We start from the raw sequence: 6,994 nt of genomic DNA, 5'->3' as shown, positions 1-6,994 counted from the left end.
CGCTGACAAGGCTGTTGACGTATTTTAGTTCTTCTCCAGGGACAATATTGCCTTACAAGCAAACACTTACTAAAACTGAAATAAATGACATTCCACACTAGATTCAATGCGAAAGCAAGCACATGTTAACATGGAAACAATGTTAACAAGATTGTTACCAGGCGATAGGTCCTTTACCGTACTAAAGTCTGCCCAAACGGCCATTTTGAATCATTGCTTGATTGGATCTTATATTGTTGCTATAATTTTGACATTATATGAATATAAAGCCCTTCTTCACCACGAGTAGTAAAGTTGCCATACCGCTACAATGAGCACATTCTTCATACAGAACTGTTTGAGATTGCAGAAACCAGTACACAGATTCCGAATTACCTCCCTTGATCTTTACGAACAGTATTGGTCATACAATAGTGTTATGGGCAAACACTCTGTTAAAAACAAAACCCTTAGGAATATATAATTAAGCAAAAGCATGTTCATGGGTGTTTGATCATTTTGGAAATTTGTCGTTTTACCTTAATTAAGGTGGCACACTACAGTTTTTTTTAGTCTCGGCCAATCGCGTACACAAGCAGGAGCGAACCAATGTCTGGAAACTGGTCACCCTCGCAAATCTGAAAAATAAACCAAGCACATTGCCAGAATGGTTGATGGCTGTGCCTTCTGAAAAATCAGTAACATTCAAATCAAATGAGTTGGGGCAAAATGTTTTAGTATTGATTATTTCAAATCAAAACATCAGAATTATGTGTGTTTCCGAGCCTTTTTAAGCCAGTTTCAACAACAAACTGCCACTTTCCTGCAGAAGCAAGGTGCCTGGAAACCATGTTTTTACATTGGTAACTTACCAAGTACTAAACAGCAATGGAGAAAATTGGGGGTCAAAGGATTAGATTTTTTGTAATAGTTCAATGTCCGTACGCCCTTTCAAATTTCCAACAGAAATACTGACCGGAGCCAGCATTACACCTGTTTTCGAATTGCATTAATTCTACTTCCTGTATGCAGCTATAGTTAAAATACCAATGTTTTGGTAACTTACAAACATCCAGAAAAATCACCACAACTCAAACCTGACATTCATTATTATTAAGACACTCAAAATGGTGCTTACTTGAGCAATGTTCTCTTTATTTAGAAATTTGACCGGGGCCAATTCGCATTGGTGGCTAAAAGTGTGGTGTGCAGCCTTAAGGGCAAGCAAAGTCTTAGAACTGCAAAATATGGACTTGTTTTCTTGAAATTTGGACAAAAACAAGCAAATATAATACATTTTTGACCAAGTCTGAAGGCTTGTTTGTTATTTATAAAGCGTTTAATCCGACCCCTGTTTTCCCTTTTTTTTCTATGCCATTTTCAGGGTCATTGTAGAAGTCATGGTAGTGAAAAGCTACCTCACAGAAACATATTGCAACAATTAAATGAAGTCTTAATCACATTGAGATGACAAATGGTAGTGCAGGTGACTTGGTCAGCCTTTAAATCATAACTTTATCAAAGAAGCAACACAAAAACACGCAGTTTTGGGCCAATAAATACTTGGCATTGCTTAGATTTTTACAGCTCTCACAACAAATGCACATGTTTTTGCTTAAAGTAATAAAAATATAAATAAATTGCATGCTTAGCATGATCTTGAAAGGCAAGTTAAGCATTTGTACCTTTAATCTGTTGTAAAAACACACCATTTAAGGCCCCTGTGAAGTAATCCCTTAAACAGGCCCATGCAAGGGAGACAACCCAATCATAGCATAAATAATTGGGGCTGACATATTGAGGAAATACCCCTGATATGACACTAATGATTGCCTAAAAATTGACATCTGAGATAAATATTAACCCATATTTCTTGGAAACAGAAAAAGTAAAACTTCTAGTAAGCTCAGATCATTGTTAAAAGGCATACAACAATGTGAGGCACTTGCAAGAGTCACTTCTTCACAATAACTTTTTATTTGCTTATATATATCATCAGTTGAATTGCGCACAATGGCGAAAAGTAAGTTGTGGCGCAGTTATAGATTAAACAAAGCACGCAGGACATTTCGGTATAGACCAGGAAACACATTCCGACAAACATGCCAACATTTACCTAGCCCACTGAAGATGTCGTTTTACCTTCAGTAACTGCAACGGAGTGTCTTTCCGCTGACAAGGCTGTTGACGTATTTTAGTTCTTCTCCAGGGACTATCTTGCCTTACAAGCAAACGACTAAAACCTGAAATAAATGACATTCCACACTGATTTCAATGCGAAAGCATGCACAATGTTAACATGGAAACAATGTTAACAAGATTGTTACCAGGCGATAGGTCCTTAACCGTACTAAATTCTGCCCAAACGGCCATTTTGAATCATTGCTTTGATTGGATTCTTATATTGTTTGCTATAATTTTTGACATTATATGAATATAAAGCCCTTCTTCACCACAGAGTAGTAAGTTGTCCATACCGGCTACAAATTGAGCACATTCTTCATACAGAACTGTTTGAGAATTGCAGAAACCAGTAAACATGATTCCGAATTACCTCCCTTGATTTACGAACAGTATTGGTCATACAATAGTGTTATGGGCAAACACTCTGTTAAAAAACAAAACCTTAGGAATATATAATTAAGCAAAAGCATGTTTCATGGGTGTTTGATCATTTTGGAAATTTGTCGTTTTACCTTAATTAAGGTGGCACACTACAGTTTTTTTAGTCTCGGCCAATCGCGTACACAAGCAGGAGCGAACCAATGTCTGGAAACTGGTCACCTCGCAAATCTGAAAATAAACCAAGCACATTGCCAGAATGGTTGAGGCTGTGCCTTCTGAAAAATCAGTAACATTCAAATCAAATGAGTTGGGGCAAAATGTTTTAGTATTGATTATTTCAAATCAAAACATCAGAATTATGTGTGTTTCCGAGCCTTTTTAAGCCAGTTTCAACAACAAACTGCCACTTTCCTGCAGAAGCAAGGTGCCTGGAAACCATGTTTTTACATTGGTAACTTACCAAGTACTAAACAGCAATGGAGAAAATTGGGGGTCAAAGGATTAGATTTTTTGTAATAGTTCAATGTCCGTACGCCCTTTCAAATTTCCAACAGAAATACTGACCGGAGCCAGCATTACACCTGTTTTCGAATTGCATTAATTCTACTTCCTGTATGCAGCTATAGTTAAAATACCAATGTTTTGGTAACTTACAAACATCCAAGAAAAATCACCACAACTCAAACCTGACATTCATTATTATTAAGACACTCAAAATGGTGCTTACTTGAGCAATGTTCTCTTTATTTAGAAATTTGACCGGGGCCAATTCGCATTGGTGGCTAAAAAGTGTGGTGTGCAGCCTTAAGGGCAAGCAAAGTCTTAGAACTGCAAAATATGGACTTGTTTTCTTGAAATTTGGACAAAAACAAGCAAATATAATACATTTTTGACCAAGTCTGAAGGCTTGTTTGTTATTTATAAAGCGTTTAATCCGACCCCTGTTTTCCCTTTTTTTTCTATGCCATTTTCAGGGTCATTGTAGAAGTCATGGTAGTGAAAAGCTACCTCACAGAAACATATTGCAACAATTAAATGAAGTCTTAATCACATTGAGATGACAAATGGTAGTGCAGGTGACTTGGTCAGCCTTTAAATCATAACTTTATCAAAGAAGCAACACAAAAACACGCAGTTTTGGGCCAATAAATACTTGGCATTGCTTAGATTTTTACAGCTCTCACAACAAATGCACATGTTTTTGCTTAAAGTAATAAAAATATAAATAAATTGCATGCTTAGCATGATCTTGAAAGGCAAGTTAAGCATTTGTACCTTTAATCTGTTGTAAAAACACACCATTTAAGGCCCCTGTGAAGTAATCCCTTAAACAGGCCCATGCAAGGGAGACAACCCAATCATAGCATAAATAATTGGGGCTGACATATTGAGGAAATACCCCTGATATGACACTAATGATTGCCTAAAAATTGACATCTGAGATAAATATTAACCCATATTTCTTGGAAACAGAAAAAGTAAAACTTCTAGTAAGCTCAGATCATTGTTAAAAGGCATACAACAATGTGAGGCACTTGCAAGAGTCACTTCTTCACAATAACTTTTTATTTGCTTATATATATCATCAGTTGAATTGCGCACAATGGCGAAAAGTAAGTTGTGGCGCAGTTATAGATTAAACAAAGCACGCAGGACATTTCGGTATAGACCAGGAAACACATTCCGACAAACATGCCAACATTTACCTAGCCCACTGAAGATGTCGTTTTACCTTCAGTAACTGCAACGGAGTGTCTTTCCGCTGACAAGGCTGTTGACGTATTTTAGTTCTTCTCCAGGGACTATCTTGCCTTACAAGCAAACGACTAAAACCTGAAATAAATGACATTCCACACTGATTTCAATGCGAAAGCATGCACAATGTTAACATGGAAACAATGTTAACAAGATTGTTACCAGGCGATAGGTCCTTAACCGTACTAAATTCTGCCCAAACGGCCATTTTGAATCATTGCTTTGATTGGATTCTTATATTGTTTGCTATAATTTTTGACATTATATGAATATAAAGCCCTTCTTCACCACAGAGTAGTAAGTTGTCCATACCGGCTACAAATTGAGCACATTCTTCATACAGAACTGTTTGAGAATTGCAGAAACCAGTAAACATGATTCCGAATTACCTCCCTTGATTTACGAACAGTATTGGTCATACAATAGTGTTATGGGCAAACACTCTGTTAAAAAACAAAACCTTAGGAATATATAATTAAGCAAAAGCATGTTTCATGGGTGTTTGATCATTTTGGAAATTTGTCGTTTTACCTTAATTAAGGTGGCACACTACAGTTTTTTTAGTCTCGGCCAATCGCGTACACAAGCAGGAGCGAACCAATGTCTGGAAACTGGTCACCTCGCAAATCTGAAAATAAACCAAGCACATTGCCAGAATGGTTGAGGCTGTGCCTTCTGAAAAATCAGTAACATTCAAATCAAATGAGTTGGGGCAAAATGTTTTAGTATTGATTATTTCAAATCAAAACATCAGAATTATGTGTGTTTCCGAGCCTTTTTAAGCCAGTTTCAACAACAAACTGCCACTTTCCTGCAGAAGCAAGGTGCCTGGAAACCATGTTTTTACATTGGTAACTTACCAAGTACTAAACAGCAATGGAGAAAATTGGGGGTCAAAGGATTAGATTTTTTGTAATAGTTCAATGTCCGTACGCCCTTTCAAATTTCCAACAGAAATACTGACCGGAGCCAGCATTACACCTGTTTTCGAATTGCATTAATTCTACTTCCTGTATGCAGCTATAGTTAAAATACCAATGTTTTGGTAACTTACAAACATCCAAGAAAAATCACCACAACTCAAACCTGACATTCATTATTATTAAGACACTCAAAATGGTGCTTACTTGAGCAATGTTCTCTTTATTTAGAAATTTGACCGGGGCCAATTCGCATTGGTGGCTAAAAAGTGTGGTGTGCAGCCTTAAGGGCAAGCAAAGTCTTAGAACTGCAAAATATGGACTTGTTTTCTTGAAATTTGGACAAAAACAAGCAAATATAATACATTTTTGACCAAGTCTGAAGGCTTGTTTGTTATTTATAAAGCGTTTAATCCGACCCCTGTTTTCCCTTTTTTTTCTATGCCATTTTCAGGGTCATTGTAGAAGTCATGGTAGTGAAAAGCTACCTCACAGAAACATATTGCAACAATTAAATGAAGTCTTAATCACATTGAGATGACAAATGGTAGTGCAGGTGACTTGGTCAGCCTTTAAATCATAACTTTATCAAAGAAGCAACACAAAAACACGCAGTTTTGGGCCAATAAATACTTGGCATTGCTTAGATTTTTACAGCTCTCACAACAAATGCACATGTTTTTGCTTAAAGTAATAAAAATATAAATAAATTGCATGCTTAGCATGATCTTGAAAGGCAAGTTAAGCATTTGTACCTTTAATCTGTTGTAAAAACACACCATTTAAGGCCCCTGTGAAGTAATCCCTTAAACAGGCCCATGCAAGGGAGACAACCCAATCATAGCATAAATAATTGGGGCTGACATATTGAGGAAATACCCCTGATATGACACTAATGATTGCCTAAAAATTGACATCTGAGATAAATATTAACCCATATTTCTTGGAAACAGAAAAAGTAAAACTTCTAGTAAGCTCAGATCATTGTTAAAAGGCATACAACAATGTGAGGCACTTGCAAGAGTCACTTCTTCACAATAACTTTTTATTTGCTTATATATATCATCAGTTGAATTGCGCACAATGGCGAAAAGTAAGTTGTGGCGCAGTTATAGATTAAACAAAGCACGCAGGACATTTCGGTATAGACCAGGAAACACATTCCGACAAACATGCCAACATTTACCTAGCCCACTGAAGATGTCGTTTTACCTTCAGTAACTGCAACGGAGTGTCTTTCCGCTGACAAGGCTGTTGACGTATTTTAGTTCTTCTCCAGGGACTATCTTGCCTTACAAGCAAACGACTAAAACCTGAAATAAATGACATTCCACACTGATTTCAATGCGAAAGCATGCACAATGTTAACATGGAAACAATGTTAACAAGATTGTTACCAGGCGATAGGTCCTTAACCGTACTAAATTCTGCCCAAACGGCCATTTTGAATCATTGCTTTGATTGGATTCTTATATTGTTTGCTATAATTTTTGACATTATATGAATATAAAGCCCTTCTTCACCACAGAGTAGTAAGTTGTCCATACCGGCTACAAATTGAGCACATTCTTCATACAGAACTGTTTGAGAATTGCAGAAACCAGTAAACATGATTCCGAATTACCTCCCTTGATTTACGAACAGTATTGGTCATACAATAGTGTTATGGGCAAACACTCTGTTAAAAAACAAAACCTTAGGAATATATAATTAAGCAAAAGCATGTTTCATGGGTGTTTGATCATTTTGGAAATTTGTCGTTTTACCTTAATTAA

The 6,994-nt window shown here is 36.7% G+C and overlaps 1 long non-coding RNA gene across 6 annotated transcripts in view; it reads right to left on the bottom strand.

The window, feature by feature from the left end:
• Positions 1 to 1,240: 1,240 nt before the first annotated feature.
• Positions 1,241 to 6,994, bottom strand: part of LOC127880840 (uncharacterized) — a 31,442-nt gene continuing 25,688 nt past the window's right edge. For 2 of the 6 annotated variants that reach the window (XR_008049780.1, XR_008049768.1), the window contains one exon: positions 1,241 to 2,222. This is a non-coding gene — a long non-coding RNA (uncharacterized LOC127880840). Of the gene's footprint in view, positions 2,223 to 2,809; positions 4,378 to 4,964; positions 6,533 to 6,994 lie in introns of those variants that run through there. The other 4 variants (XR_008049779.1, XR_008049767.1, XR_008049778.1 and 1 more) reach the window with 2 other exon arrangements.

Source organism: Dreissena polymorpha, chromosome 5 (assembly GCF_020536995.1).
Source record: "Dreissena polymorpha isolate Duluth1 chromosome 5, UMN_Dpol_1.0, whole genome shotgun sequence".
Taxonomy (NCBI): domain Eukaryota; kingdom Metazoa; phylum Mollusca; class Bivalvia; order Myida; family Dreissenidae; genus Dreissena; species Dreissena polymorpha.
Note: the sequence above shows the minus strand (reverse complement) of the source record. Positions and strands in the feature narration are given on the sequence as shown.